Source organism: Alligator sinensis, unplaced genomic scaffold (genome assembly GCF_000455745.1).
Source record: "Alligator sinensis unplaced genomic scaffold, ASM45574v1 scaffold157_2, whole genome shotgun sequence".
NCBI classification, from domain to species: Eukaryota; Metazoa; Chordata; order Crocodylia; family Alligatoridae; genus Alligator; species Alligator sinensis.
Genome location: NW_005842107.1, coordinates 737044 through 753057, shown reverse-complemented (window position 1 = coordinate 753057; position 16014 = coordinate 737044). Strand labels below are relative to the sequence as shown.

At 42.3% G+C, this 16014-nt stretch overlaps 1 protein-coding gene across 1 annotated transcript in view; it reads left to right on the top strand.

The window, feature by feature from the left end:
* The window catches only part of TENM1 (teneurin transmembrane protein 1), a 572606-nt gene that overhangs the window by 98036 nt on the left and 458556 nt on the right, over positions 1-16014 (top strand). The window lies entirely within an intron of this gene.

Genomic DNA, 16014 nt, shown 5'->3' with positions numbered 1-16014 from the left:
AAAGAGGAGCTATGTGGCACTAATGTAAAAGCTCTAGAAAACCTCTCATAATTGTGCAATGTAACTGGTGATTATTTCATATTTGGAAAATCATCCAAAAAGCTGTGGAAGAACCTTTTTGCAGTCTCAAGAGGGGGAGATGTGGCTTGCAGTGACAGTGAAAATGTATCTATTAATATAAGCTAATAAATTGATCTCTTCCATGATCCAGACAGTCTTCAGTTTGCCTGGTAAATGTCTCTGTGCAAGTATTTCTTTTGACAGAGCGGAGTCCCAGCTCCTACTGGAACTTTGACTAGTTTTGAGATACCCGACTTCGAAACCGTTCAACATTATCCTGCAGTTCTTAAGGAGAATTCAATGTATGGTGAATTGTTTATTTGATTAGATTTTATTTTTTAATACTGTTGCTTCCAAACCAGTTTAGAGGGGTTGTGTGTGGTTTTTTTTTTAAAAACAAGTTTGAATAAGAACGGCCCATTACAATACCACCTTTGGGTCTGGAGTCATGCTCAGAAGTGTGGGTTTGTCCCAAAGTGAGTGTATTCCTAGGCAAAGTGGATGAGTGGGCAAGTGTGGGAATTTGTGATACAAAAGTAATTCAGGTTATTATAGGGAATCAGAAATAAGATCGATTTACATGGGTACCCCTACCATTGTCCAGCATCCCATCTATTCCAGGAGATGGAAGAAGAGTTTTTTTCACAGGATGTTAGTGCAGCTGAGGGTAGTTCCCCACCCTACAAGCTATGGCAAGACATGAATTCTCAAGCTGCGGCCTTAATTGGAATTAAGGGACAGTATTATCTGGACACTGGGGGTGTGTCCCAATGAGTGCACATGTGCAGGGGTGCACATTTCCATCAGAACAAATAGCAGCAGCACATATTTGTCCCCAGGCAAACCCTTGCACGTGCACTCTGGTGCGTGTCAAAGTGACCCAGATAGGATATGGGAGGCTGCAGCAGCCTTACCTGGGGGCCTCCCGGGGCAGCAGCAGCACAAAGCCATCCACTTGGAGCCTGGCTGTCATCCAAATTGTGGCCAAGCTCCATTTCCAGCAGCACAGGCTGCTGTTGTTGTGTGTGACGCGCTGCTTTTTTCATCAGCGGTGGGTGTTTTTGACATTAGGACAGCCTGGTATCAAAAAACTCCTCCATGCTGCTAATTAGCTGTGCAGCAGATGGGTGCACATGCAGTTTGTGGTGCCGTGCCCTGGGAGAGGTAATCGTCAAGCAAAGGAACCGATTAGAAGCGCTCATCAAAAATGCACCCAGTACTGATGGCAATATAGACGAATGTCTTTTTTTGATATGGTACTTGTTAAGAGAAACTTTGGCTGGCAAACTTGCAAGTGAAATGTTCAGTATTCTGGCACAGAAGAACTGAGGAATTAAGACCATTAATAGTTCAGAAGAGGATTGTAAGCTCCATCAAGAAAATTGTGACCTTAGGAAATACAAATCAAAATTGGTCTAGGATAGGCTCTTACAGTGTGCAAACTTTTAAAAGGTTATTTCCATGAAGTCTTGGCCTTCATTAAGATCTTTGTCCCAGGGAACTGAAACCATAAGTACAGTATCTGCTTTGTCTGCAGATTAAAACAGGAGATCTTCTCCTAATCATTATCCTGGGAACTGAACATCCTGCTACATTTGAGTAAAAATGCATGGTTCATTACTGAAGGGAAAACAGAACTGTATCTACTGAAGTGATTTAAAGAAGAGCTCACTGTTAAATAATACCTAATAAAAAAGAGGCCTTTTAAAAAGAATAATAATTTTCAATTTATTGGTGCTTTTCCCTGCACTGCATGAAATCTCTACTCCTACAAAAATATGGGACGTAGAAATCCTTACTGGGGTGCTGGTGTGCTAGGAATATACCCTCCCTTTTCCTCTCCTATATTTTGCATTATTTTTTTTTATATAACCTTATTCCTTCCTCATAAAGGGGATTTAGCTACTTGTCTCTGCTCTGCTGTGGCCATGAGGATGTCTTCTGCTGGTAGCTTTCCTTCTTTCTTGGTGCACAGCTAGAACCATGGTTGGAAGGGACTTTGAGGGTCACCTGGTCCCAATCCCCTACAAAAATGCTGTTCTGATCAGCAATATTTTTTTTTCAGCAGAACACAACTAGGGTTCTAATGATTTCAGACCGTAAGAAGTATCACTGATGCATAGTGCAGGCAGGTGTTTACCCTGCTGCATTTCCAGAATACACAAGCACTGAATTTAGCTTTATATTGGATGGGACAATGTCGGATTCATTCTGTGAACGTACTTTATTTCTCTCAAAAGTAAGGGTAAATTAAATTCAGAACCTCTTTTTTTAAATCTGTATTCAAGATTATCTTGCATTTTTGTGGTTTAGATTGCTCCTATTTACATTTTCGTTGTCCAAGTCCTTAGCTGCATTTAAAAATGAAATGGAGGTATACTTGAAATTTATTTAATTTCCAAGCTTACTTGTAGCTTTGTAGTTTATAAACTTGTTCCTTGCAGTAAGACACCAGAGAACCTGAATTGAATTCAGCTGCAACTCAACAAAGTTTTGAAAGATTTATTTATTTATTGTGTATAGTGTGTATGTATTTTCACTGGGTGCATCTACACAAGATGTTTGCTGCGCATTAGCTTAATAACACTGCGCAGTAGCTTGTCACGGCAAAAACCGTACTCATAGCCTACTGTACAGTGTTATTAGGCTAATGCACAGTAAGCATCACTAAATAGTTGGGTGCCGGCACTACTGTGCAGTAACTCTAGGTACTGCGTATTTAGTTAGTACTCTATTAAGGAAGTACTAAACTAAATGTGCGATATCTAAGGCGCATTAATGAACATGTAGGCATGCCTGCTATGTAGCTAATGTTGGCTTTTTGTTAGATATTCCTTTGCCAGTTAAGTCTCATGTTAAATATTTTTCTTTTGGCAAGAAGTTCATAAAAATAAATCTTTCACCTGTGAACTTTTGTTTCATTTGCATCTTTAGTTTTCTCTTTCTCCTGCAGTACTTTACACAACTAACAGCAGCAAAAGTAGATGCCATACAGTGACTTCCGAGCCTAGATCATGTTGATACTTTAAGTGTTGCATTTCCTTAGAAAAGTCTTTAGTTCCAAATACTCCTGAAGCTTTGGTAGTGAGCTCCTCCCTCCCCGCCCCATGCCTTATTTGGATAGATACATTAATATGCTGTATTATTTGTAACATAGGCCAATTTCACCTCTGACATTGGAACAAACTTCTTGTCTTTCTGAACCAATCCATTCAGTTCTGTGTCATGATTACTTACTGAGTGGTAGGAAAGGGAAGGAGCAAGGAACATTTTTTCCAGAAGGGCATTAAGGAATAACTTGACCATAACCCAAAGTCCTGCTTTACCAAACTATTAGCTGGCATAAGGTAAGCAGCTCAAGATGTAGAAGCTTCTAAATCTGTATGTGAATTTTTGGGATGAGAGAGCGAGATCCATCCCTACTGTCAGAAATGAATACGACCTCTTTTAGATTGTACTTCTTTGCTGTGATGGCATTTTACATCAACAGTTAATTAGACTAGTACTAACATCCCTGCTGTTTCTTTTCATCAGTTTTAAATTTGCTGCTTTCCAAAATGACTGTAGGGCAGTTGCACCACCATTTGCTCTAAAATTGAGTTTACGCTAAAATGTAGTCTTACCACTAATGAACCACTGAGTTTGAAAGGGGTGTCTTTTAATGATTAAATGCAAGGATGGATACCACTTGTTAGGAAGTATTTTCTCTCAGAGGTGACATCTGAGTGCGTTTTAACAAATATTATTTGCCATCCCACTTTGTCCATTCAGGCTCTTGATGAAGCTTTATCCTTGTTTCATTCATTGAAAAATGAATCCAAGGCAATTTATACCTCCTTTGCTGTCACATGGATAAAAAGAATATCAATAAAAGTCTGATAAAACTGTTTCCGTAGCCAAAGTTTCCAGGTATTGTATAGAATGAGTGAAGGGATCTTGGCAGTGAGTGGTTCTGAATATTAAAAACTGACACTCTGGGAATTTGGTTGCTGAACTGTAATTTCATCTTTTTCTTCAAGTTGCATGTCAGAATTGAAAACCTCCTTCTTAATGATAAGGTGATTGACTGAGATTTTAAAACCTTTTTCCAAGGGAGTTCTGTGAGTAACAGACTTGACTGCATAAGTTTTTTGTAGAGTGAACTTGTAGCCCATTCTATTTTTCTATATAAACAGAAGTATTTTGAAGGTTAAATGAAAAATCTATATTTGTTGCCCAAGTACTAAAGCAATAGCATCACTGAGATGCATATTAAGTAAAAAGACAGAATTTCTGAAGGCCTTAGCTAGTGTGCAGTACAGTTGAATTCAGGTTTCTGTTAGTTTGTGCACCACTGCGCTGTAGTTTTAAAAGCAATTTCAGTGATATGCAGTGGATCTTCTGCATTGGGCCTTGGAAGCACAACTCCTGTTATTTTTCATGAGCACCTACATTTTCTGCATACCATGCTGAAAATATCTCCCTGTGCACCAAAACAAAAGCTTGTGATACTGTTTATCTATTTCTTTAGCAGAAGGAAGTGCTCGGCAGGAGATGCTGAACATATCCCTGTATTAACATCAATGAAATCTACTCTTTCTTCATCACGCAGCATTTTGACTGTTTTGAAATTCCTTTTCATAATTAACTTTAAATGGAGAATCGCTACCTCTGTATTTCAAGACTTGCCGGTTCCTTCCACTTAGTTTACTAAGTTTGTGAGAACTTGGTCCAGTCTCATCCACCCCTCTATTTGGTTTCTTTCACTTTTTTTCTTTACTTAACAGTTCAAGTGAACATTGCCTGTGTGGCAGCCACCTTGAGTTCTCTGCTGGGGAACAGAATAGCATCAGCAGTACAGATGTTTAAGACCTGACTTTGTGAGAGTTACTTCTAGGAGCAAAAGACTAATTGAGGGCATAGCCATTAAATTCAGGTGGGCCAAGAGTCTATATTCTAGCCCACATTGTGGCTGCCATGTTACGGTTCCTAATGGCAGCTTAGCTGTCTAAGTGGTGATTTCCCCCAAGTGACATGAAATAGGGCTGGCAGAGACAACACCACTAGCTCCATTTTTCCCAAACCCAACTGCTGTGTTAGATTGGACGTGGCTGAAGGCTGTTGTTCTGTAAATCGTCCCTTGCCAAAAGGCTTTCTTAAACTGCACTTTCTGCCTAGGGCTAAAATTCTTCTCCTTCCCAGATCTGAAGGGATAAAGGTAACATAAATCTACCTTTGACCTCATCCGACTTAAATCTCTGCTGAGTGCAGCTAAGCCGAGTCCCCATGGGTTACATGCAGGGTCAGTCTGCTAAAATAGCAGTACCAGTTCTACTGATTGCTATAATGATTTAGATACTTGCGCACTCGGAGTCGGACTGAGGCCACTAGTCATTGAGCACAGGCCATCAAACAGCTGACAGTGTCAGGACCCAATCTTGCAAGTCTTCCATTGAAGTCAGGTGTGTCTCACTTTACTTCATTGGAAGTTGCACAGGTGAAAGACGCTCAGTATCAAAGTTTTCAGTTGCTACTTCCCCCCCCCCCCCAATCTAGATTTCTGTCAGATCTTCCTTTCTATGCTCCCCTTATTTCCTCACTTCAACCTGTTGTTTTTGTTCTTCTGTATTTAATTTTGTGTTGCTTTTAACATGAGAGTGCTCCCTCTCTTCCTTCATTGGCATTTCTGACTTTTGCCATTCCTGGTAGACTGGCTTGTAGAAAAGCTCTTTTGCACTAACATTCTTTTCCAGCCAATGTGCAGTAATTTTAAGGATTGATTAGGATGGCCTGGGCAAAGTAATTGTGAACATTATTGGCCTCCTGCAGTGAGATACAGCAAGCATGTATAGGATCTTTCTTTGCTCTCCTCTCTTCTCTGTTTAAAACTTTTATTGTGAGCCGCTGAAGAAAAGGCTCTGTCTTTTTGTGTCACTAAACGAGACTGTTCTGTGTAGTTGTAGCGCTTTGTTAACAGTAATAATACTTTGCATTTCGGTAGCAACTTCCATGCGGCAATTTCAAAGCTCTTTATGAACTTGAATGAGTTAAGCTTTTTCAGAATCCCTGAAATGAGAAATCAATAAGTATTATTATGCCCATGTTGCATATAGAGGGACCAGGAAGTTAATGGGAGTTAAGCACCTAAATGCCTCTATAAATCTGCCCTTAAGGCCTCCTCTACACGTGTAGGTAAAGGTGTGATTTGGATCTGATGTGTGATCCACACAACCATGCTACCTGCCCGGCATACTTGGTCATGCCTGATCCTGTACTCCCCCTGCACTAGGAAGAAGCAGGCTCCCACAGCCGGGAGCCGTCTTGACTAAGGGGGCTTCCAGCCACAGGGGCCACATGCAGCTGGGACCAAGAGCCCCTGCAACTGCCAGGAAGTGTAGCTAGTCTTAGGGTTGATTGCACAATGCCTATAACACGTAGAGGAGGCCTCCGTTGATTCATTTGAAATTTCCCCTGGAATCTAAGAAAAACCCAGGAATTTGATCTAGATCTCCTTTATGTTCACAATATCTTTCTGCTCCAAGGTTTGGGAGGGCTCACAGAAGTTGCTCTCTGTTGTGGGTGTTTTTTTGTTTGTTTTTTTGGGTTTTTAAAAAAAATTAAAATGTGTTTTGAATATTCAAAAAGCATAGCATTGATAATTGGTTACAGTTAAGATTAGCATTAAAAATCAATCAATAACCATAAAGCAAACCTGTCTGGTCTACATATAGTTAGTATGGTTAACGACTATGTTATTGATGCATTGCAGTTGTTTTATAGTTATGCGAGTGTAAGGCTACTGAACTGTGATTGTGTTGTTGTTATATAATGGTTGCAGTGTTGTTTCCATGTCACTCAGACATGCGTAAAATTTAATTAGAAACCCAGTCTCACTGTACTTCAGTTTCAAGTTTCGTAGATAAGTCATCCTGCCTCAGTACACCCAACTCCTGTGAATGCCTCTCACTCTGTTCTTTGTGTCATTTTTTGACACTTTTTTTCATTATTATTATTATTTTCAGCTCCATTACAATAATAGATTTCTAATCTCTAGTTTAATTTGGATAACGTAGTATATAGGGGGTTGAATCTGTATAGTTCAGAGTATATACCTTCATATGCAGTGCTGAAATTCTACTGTTGCACTTGTTTTGATATTCTTTCATTTCTTTGCACTGATGGTGATGATAGGATGAAAATACCTACACCAAGTAATATTAGGTAGTTGGCTTGCTTAGGTTTTTTACTTTATTGGTTAGCAATATAACAATCTCAGTTTCAAATTCAACCCCCTCTCTTTGCAAGGTAAAATGAGAAATACGCCCAACGTTCTCTCAATGGTCTGGGGTTGGCAAATCGGCACAGACAAGACTCCAGGCTAATTCGAATCCTGTTGTTTTGAAAATCTGTCATTATACATCACTTTGGATGAGAGAGCAGATTCTTAATGTCCCCTGTCACTACCATAACTTTTTTTTTTTGTAAATTTGCCTTCAAAGAACCCATTATTTCATTGGACACAGTACTTGAGCTGCTTCTTGCAGGGCTTTGATTTGAAGGAGTTTTGGAAATGCATTCAGTTTGATCCAGTTTTCCCTGTTTCATCCTTTAATCGGATCATCTCCATAACGGAGTCATTTGTTCCCCACCAAAGATGCTTTTTTTTCCTAACCCCTTGTTCTCTTTGCCTCTGAAACGGAAGTGCCTGTCTTCTGGAGTGCTCTGGAATGACATGAAGGATGTTGCACTCCACCCTCCCATGGAGGAGGAAGAGAAGGGTGCATAGGGGCCAGAAAAGTTTGAATATTCAGAACTAATGCTCAGGTTATTGTCTGCTCTACCCTTAACTAGATTACCTATTCTTTTGTTTCAGAAGTGCTCCTGTTTTATCCCTCTTCACCCTCTTTAGCCGTCCTCCCTCTGTCCAAGCAGACTGTTTGTATTTGCATGGAGGTTTTTTTTTTTTTTTTTAATATTTAGCTTGGCCTGTGTCTCCTTGCCTGTACTCGGGTCTGCAGGAGACCTGGTGCCAAGAGCTTGTCCAACAGTTCTTCCAAATATACAGTTGGTCTAATAAAAGATATAGCAAAAGAAAGCCTTGCCTCCATAAAGAATCTTTGAAAATCTTTAGTGCAAATGCTATACTGATGGCTTTCTCCAGGTGGAGAGGTCATTTCTGCTCTCACCGGGTTCTCCCTCTTGAATGTTTGTTTTTGACCACTTGACTAAATATTCTTTGTGAATTTCTGTTACCACTCGTGTGTTGCATAAATGTGGACCCATCACAAAGCAGTGATTCTTATGCACGCCACATTTCCCCTCGCATTGAAAATAAGCAAAGCATTACTCAGTAAGTAAATATTAGAATAAAAACTTATTGGCAGACTTGTAATTATCAGCACACCTTCAGCATTATAGTCATTGCATTCTTGGAGTGTTTATCGGTTTACTTTAATTGCCTGTTATGCAAGTGATAGTGGGCCATAATTTAAGTTGACAAAATTATCTGCTTACCTGCTTAGGCATTTATATTGCACTTTTCTCTCCGCTGCATCTGAGCAGTACCCTTCAGCAGATGCAGATCTCTTCAGGAAAAAAAGTTCGTATAATCATAGAAAATTTGGGTTAGAAGGGACCTCAGGAGGTCATCTAGTCCAGTCTCCTGCTCAAAACGAGACCAGCCCAACTAAATCATCTCAGCCAAGGCTTTGTCTAGCTGGGTCTTAACCTCCAAGAATGGAGATACCACAAACACTCTGGCTACACTGTTCCTGTGCTTTGCTACCCTCCTAGTGAGAGAGCTTTTCCTAATAACCAACCAAAACTTCCCTTGCTGCAACTTGAGATCATTGCTCCTTGTTCTGTCATCTGTCACTGCTGAGAACAGTCTAGCTCCATCCTCTTTTGAACCTCCCTTCAGGTAGTTTAATCTCTTCTCGGTCTTTTCTCCAGATAAGCCCAGATCCCTCAGCCTCTCCTCAGAAGTCATGTGCCCCGGCCCCCTAATTTTCACGTTCATTAGCCTCTGCTGGACTCTCTCTTATTTGGTCACATCTTTTCTGTAGTGGGGGGCCCAAAACTGAACACAGTACTGCAGATGTGACCTTACCAGTGCTGGATAAGGGGAAATAATCCGTTCCCTCAGTCTACTGCAATGCTTCTACTAATGCAGCCCAGTACACTGTTAGCTTTCTTGGAACAAGGACACACTGCTGGCTCATATTCAGCTTATTGTCCACTGTAACCCCCAGGTCCTCATCTGCAGAGCTGCTGCTTAGCCAGTTAGTCCCCAGCCTGTAACAGCATGGGAGTATTCCTTGTGAAGTGCAGGACTTTGCACTTGTCGTTATTAAAACTTATGAGATTTCTTTTGGGTCAGTCCTCCAATATGTCAAGATTTCTCTGAATCCTAGACTTACTCTTAAGCATACCTGCTGCTCCCCCAGTTTGTTGTCATCTGCCAACTTATTGAGCATGTAGCCTATCCTATCTAGGTTGTTGCTGAAGATATTGAATAAATCTAGTCTTGGGACCAACCTCTGGGGCACTCAACTTAATACCAGCTGCTGCCAACTAGACATTGTGACATTGGGCTCAGAAGAGTAGTAATCAATGATGCAGACAATTTTCTGTCTACCTTGCAGTCCATTCATCCAACCTGTACCTCCTAAGTTTGCTTGCAAGAATGTTGTGGGAGTCTATATCAAAAGCCTTGCTAAAGTCAAGGTATATCACATCCGCTGCTCTTCCACATCCACGGAGCCAGCCATCTTGTCATAGAAAGCAATTGGGTTGGTCAGGTATGACTTGCCCTTGGTGAATCCCTGCTGACTGTTCCTAATCCCCTTCTCCAAGTCCTTAGAAATGGATTTCTTGAGGACCTACTCCATGATATTTATTTTTTTCCAGGGACTGAGGTGAAGTTGACTGGTCTGTAGTTCACTGGATCCTTCTCCTTCCATTTCTTAAAGATGGGCGCTATATTTACCCTTTTCCCAATTGTCCAAGACCTCTCCTGACCACCACTAGTTTTCAAAGATGATGGGGAGCAGCTCTGCACTCACGTTGGCCAACTCCCTCAGCACCCTTTGGTGCATCCCATCCAGTCCCATTAACTTGTACACATCCAGCTTTTCTAAATAGATCCTAACCTGCTCTTTTGTTACTGAGGGCTGTTTGGGGAGAAGGTAAACTATGCTGCCAGGTGCAGTAGTCTGGCAGCTGACCTTGCCTATGAAGATTGAGGTGAAAAAGGCATTGAGCATTTCAGCGTCTTCTGCAGCACCTGTCACCAGGTTGCCTCCTCCATTCAGTAAGTTGCCCACACTTCTCCTGATCTTCCTCTTGCTGCCGACATACTTGTAGCACATTTCCCTTCTTGTTGTTACCCTTCATGTCCCTTGCTAGCTGCAACTTCAGTTGTACTTTGGCTTTCTTGATTTCATCCCTGTGTGCCCAAGCAATATTCTTATACTTCTCCCTAGTCGTTTGTCCACTTTTTTTCCACTTCTTGTAAGCTTCCTTTTTGTTTTTAGCCTGGGCACTGCTGTTTTTTTTCCTTCCCAGCAGATGTTAGTGTGATTTCTGAAGTCCCCCATGAGAACCATGCCTCTGGTCAGGAAGCTTCTGCCAGCTGTTTGAAGAAAGCCACATCCTTTTGGTGTGGTGGTCTGTAGTAGACACCACCGCACCACCCCTGTTCCTCTCCCCTCCGACACCAACCCAAAGACTTTCAACAGGCCTATTTTCAGTTTCATACTGGAGATGTGAGCAATCATACAGCTCTTTTACATAAAGCATAACTCTGTCACCACTGCCACCGCTTGGCTGTCCAGATGGGATGAGGCTGTGGGGAGCGGCATCTACAAGCAGAGCAGGACACCTGGCTGGGGTCAGGGGCAAGATCACAGGGCAGGATCATGGGGGAGTGACCGCATGGGACCAGGGCCTGGGGCAGAGCTGCTATCTGCTCCTGCCCACAGAACTGACACCCTTCACAGGGACACGTGGGTAGCAAATTGAGGCTGTGCCCCGGGCGCAGGCCCCAGGCTGTCACCATCCCATGATTTCACCCTGTGATCCCAGCCCTGGACCCATCTATCAATCTTGCCTCAGGGCTTTGCTCTTTATCCTCTGGCGAGCCTAATTTTAACATCCTCTTTACTAGGTTAGTGAGCCTGTCTGCAAAGATGCTCTTCCCTCTCGTCAGGTGGATCCCATCTTTTCCTAGCAATCCCATCTTGGAGCAACATCCCATGGTTGAAGATGCACATACCTTTTTATATGATTTGCACTTCCTTTGTCCTTCCTTCCCACTCCCTCAAAAAAAATGTTTTCTTTTATTTATAATTGAATTATCTTCACAGCAGCCTTCTCATGAGGAGTGCAGAAGACATGACAACTTTTTTTCCTTTCTTTCTTTGGCTATACGTTAAGGGGACATCTGTGCTATGAATTATAGTTATCAACATCTGCCACTACAACTCTCTTACTCATGTATGCTAATTCATTAGATGCATAACTGAAGTTTTAAATATGTGATTATAAAAGAATTGGACATCTAATTGAATGACTGTTTTAGCCTAGAATAGTTTGGAGGATAATTAGGGATGCATATCACTGGAATTCCTCCTTTAGCTGCTGCCAGCAGTCAGCCCTACATTTGTTTCCAGTTCCCAGTAGCAACTGAAGTTTCTTTCTTTTGTAGCCATGGGTTGCCCAAGTCAGATGGCATGCTAGATTTTCCTTTCCTCCACCTAATTCTGATTCTTGTAACTGTTTGGAAAAATGTGGGCTGTAATTGGTTAATTTTAAATGAAACTGACAGGTAATTATTTAAAAAATAAACATGTTTTTTTTGGTTGAATGTTTCTCTTTTGGGAGAAATGGAGAGACTTGTAAACAACCAGGAGTACCATACCCCTGCAGTCTGAAATGAAATACAGCTGAGTGGATTAACCTCCATCACCACTGGTTATCAAATGTGTAGAATCCTTTTTGAAGTGGCATTATGAAAGTTCATCAAGCAGACTTGGAGTGCTGTATCTTAGCAGCAGTTAAATATGTGACTTTGTTATTAGGACTAGCTCTTGAATGACTGTGGCGTTTTACTGAACTTGGCATTCTTTAAAAATGGAGCGTGCTGAAAAATCTGAAAAAGTGATAGTGCCGTTCGAAGGAAGCCTTTGTAATTTAACTTCCTTGATCTAGAGGCAAACGTTCACAATAAAACTTATAAAAACATATTAAAACTTTCCAACATTCTCATGAAAAGTAAATCGAATTTTCCCTCAACTCTGCACTGTATTAAAGCTAAACCTTTCATCAGATCACTGTTAAACTAAACTTTAATACTTCCTATTTTGGACAAATAGCAGACTTCCTGCAGAGTGTGTGTGTGTGTGTGTGTGTGCGTGTACACACATACATATGTGACCTGAAATTTCCACGAACAGCAAATAGTGGTCTTGTTCTGAAATTTCCAGGAGTGCATAACTTTTAATAGGCAAGGTCCATTGTGCCCTACATGAACCAGTCCTTATTAGTATATGTTTGGCTAGATGAAAAGAACCTGTTTTCAGGTTTACATTGCTTCTTATTAAAACATCCACTTTTTATTGTGACTTTTTCAAGTACAATGTATTGGTGTAAGGGATGCTGCCCATTTGTATGGCGGCTTGGAAGAAAGCCCTTAATCTTTCTTTCTGAGCTTTGTAGAAATACTAGAGCTGCTTATGGTTGAGCTTTTGATAATGATTTTCCAAAGGAGAATTTTGCTAGCATAAGCCTAGTAATTTGCTCATAACTGGGACTTGAGTACCTGTGACAAGTGCACCAAATATATTGTTGCATTGGTTGCCCTGACAGAACTTTCCAAAATGCCATGTATTCGGAGAATTTATTCATGGTAAGTCTGAGCTCAAAAGCTCTTCTTGGTGTGAAGGAATCAAAATGGTATATTCCAAAGAGCCTTATGCATCTTTTTGCTTATAACGTCAAGAAGGAGGTTAGAACTCCACTTTAAATATTTTTTTTTGCATCTGTGAATGGAGATCTCCATTTTTATATAGATTTGATATAAGGAAGAGGTACATGTATGTTATGGTAGCAGTGTAAAGTAGTTGTAGTTCTGTGAAGCTCAGCAGAATTCTTCCTCCTTTTACTCTTGAACTATTACGATACCCTGAGGAATTGAACTGCTCTTCGTGGGGGTACTTGGTGAACACGAATACCAGAATCTGGATGTTGTGTGTGTTTTCTCTCTAACATCTGTTAACACAAATTTTGACCCCTTCGGCATATCTTTCTGTAGCCCACATTGACCCTCTTAGTTCTCTTATGTGGGACCACTGTTGTGTTTGTGAGCTTGGGGTGCAGAATACCAAGCATAAGGTAACTGGATGTAGATTTTTGTAGGTAGGTGTTGTAGAGCTGTAACACTTCTAAGCCAGTGGAATGCTAGGGGTTAAACGCCCTGATCCATATGAAGAAATATTTAAATAACATTGCCTCTCTTCCCCTCACCCTATCCCCAACATGTAGTATTAATTTACGCCTGTGTATACAGTTCAGTAGAAGATTCATGCAAAGATTTAGAAGGAAACAGATTCAAAACCCGTAGGGGAGGGAACATTCCCCTATGTTACTCCCTGTGGTGGATTGTAGCCTGCCTGGCAATGTGGACTAAGCCACAGCTTCTGTCTTAAAGCCCTGAAGATTATCTGACTCAGCTTGTAAAGAAGTGTTTGCTTATGTGGAGTGCTGAGGGTTTGGAAAAGGCTCCCGCAGAGGTGGTCGCCCACCCTGGTGATCTTCATAAAGCGTCTTGACACCCATCTTGCTGGGGTCATCTGGCCCCAGCAGTCTTTCCTGCACATGCGCAGGGGGGCTGGTCCTGATGATCTGTAAAGTCCTTTCCAGCCCCTAACAACTATGATTTATAGAGAGCTGAAGCCTGGCATGGCTTTAGCCTGAAGCTGTGGTGGCTGTGAGGATCACTTTTTAAATTTTTTTTATTTTTTTTATTTTTTTCTCTTCTCTGTTACAGAAACCACTTCTGTTAAGGCTTCTCTGTGGTCATTATAACCCCAGTGATCAGGTCTGTCTGTAATAACCCATGATCCTGGTTTTCTCTGTTTAAAAAAATAAAAATAAAAAATCAAGTTCTCTGATAACCTTCTCTCCCCTCCACAAATCCACGCTTTTTCCATGATTAAAATGAAACACCACTATATACATGGTTATCAATTGAACAAAACGTTTTATTGCTATATTTACAATTTTAAAGCAATTTGGAAGCCTACCAGTGCCTCAATCACTATAATAAAATAAATTCTAAATACCTATACCACCAGGTGTGGGTCCAGCTGTAGGTGTCCTCCCCACACTGCTTTGTGGTGCTGAGCAGCTCCAATATGCTGGTACCCTGTCCATGCCATTGCCCATCACTTCGCCCCTTCTTCCCCCCCCCGCCCTGCTGGAGGGGGCCTCATGGGGAGGTGGGTGCGTGCTGCCCGCTGCAGGCTTGGGTGGGGGAGGCTAGCTCCCTGCTGCTGCATGCATTCCTGGGGTGGGGCATGGGACGGCATGTGCCCCCCAGATTTGTGCATGGGGCAGATGCGAGCTGAGGGCTTGGGGCTCCCTGCCCTGTTGCACTCCCCCTGGGGCCTCTGCGGCCCAGTGGGTGGGGGCTCAGCATGGCAGGATGCCACTCCTGCTGTTGTTGGGTGGGTAAGGGGCACTTTGTGTGGGTCTTCCAGTGGGAGCAGCATCAAGCTTCCCCACCCCGCCCTGATGTGCCCTGCCATGCCAGGTCCTGGCCACCTGGCCACAGAAGCAGCAAGATGAGGAGCCCGAGCCTTCAGTGGGCAGCCTCCTCTGTGTACAGATCTGGGGGGTACATGCCCTCCCAGGTGTGCACGCAGCGGCAGGGAGCCAGTCTTCCCCCGCCCCCTGGACAAGCCGCCCACGGCTCCGTCCTGCTCCCTGCCTGGGTCCTACCACCATGTGTTCCAGCCCAAAGCTCCACGTGTCACCTGGGCTGGGCAGCAGCCCCATCCCTGCCCAGCTTCCTTCCTCCCTCATCGTGAGGGCCTCAATTTCTGCTCCTACCTCCATGCCAGACTTACCTGCAGGAGCTGCTTTGCAGGCTGCCTGGAGGCCATGTGTGTGTATATATATGCATGCACCCAAGCACATGGGGGGGCCCCCTGCCTGACTGCTTTCCTCCTGCTCCCCCCAGCACCTTGCAGGTTGGCACTCTGCCAGCCAGCAAGGGGAAACCCACCATTTCCTGGACTTTCCTCCTTAAAATGAGAAAATCCGCATTTTTTCCATGGCCAATGGAAAACCAGGATCCCTGGTAGCAACTCTCTGCAGACTTAACAAGCCAAAGTGAGGAACGCTCATCTCCAACTATCTGTGCTTCCAGACAACCTGGTCTCTGCTTCTGTTCTCCAGATGAGTGTCCTTGTATAATCTACATGTGAAACTGGGGGAATGGTGCTTTTCAACCCTAATTCTTATCATAAAAATGAGTACCCCGGCTTATGTGAATAGGGGCTGCAGCATTAGAGATGTATTGTTCTGAACATTGTGTACTTGGTCTTGGTGGGGTTTCTTTTAATTGAGAGGGAGGAGAATACAGCATTTTTAACTTTTTATAAATTCAGTATCTTCAGAAAATCTGTTTGCTTCCTAATTTGCTCAGACTCTCATATTTGTAAAGAAACAGACCTCAGTCTGTTTTATGTAAACACAGGATTTATTAAATGCATCTTTCAAGCTCATATTGGAAGCAATGGGATTAGTATGTACATATTCAAGCATACTCATTCTCTGCAAGCTATAACTGAAACGGCTCAAAAGATTGCAGGAGAACATTTTGGAATATTCCAATAGGTGAGTCAGTGATCCAGTGTGATAGATGACTAAGAGGGCTATGAGAGCAGGTATAAAATACTCTGATACGAATCA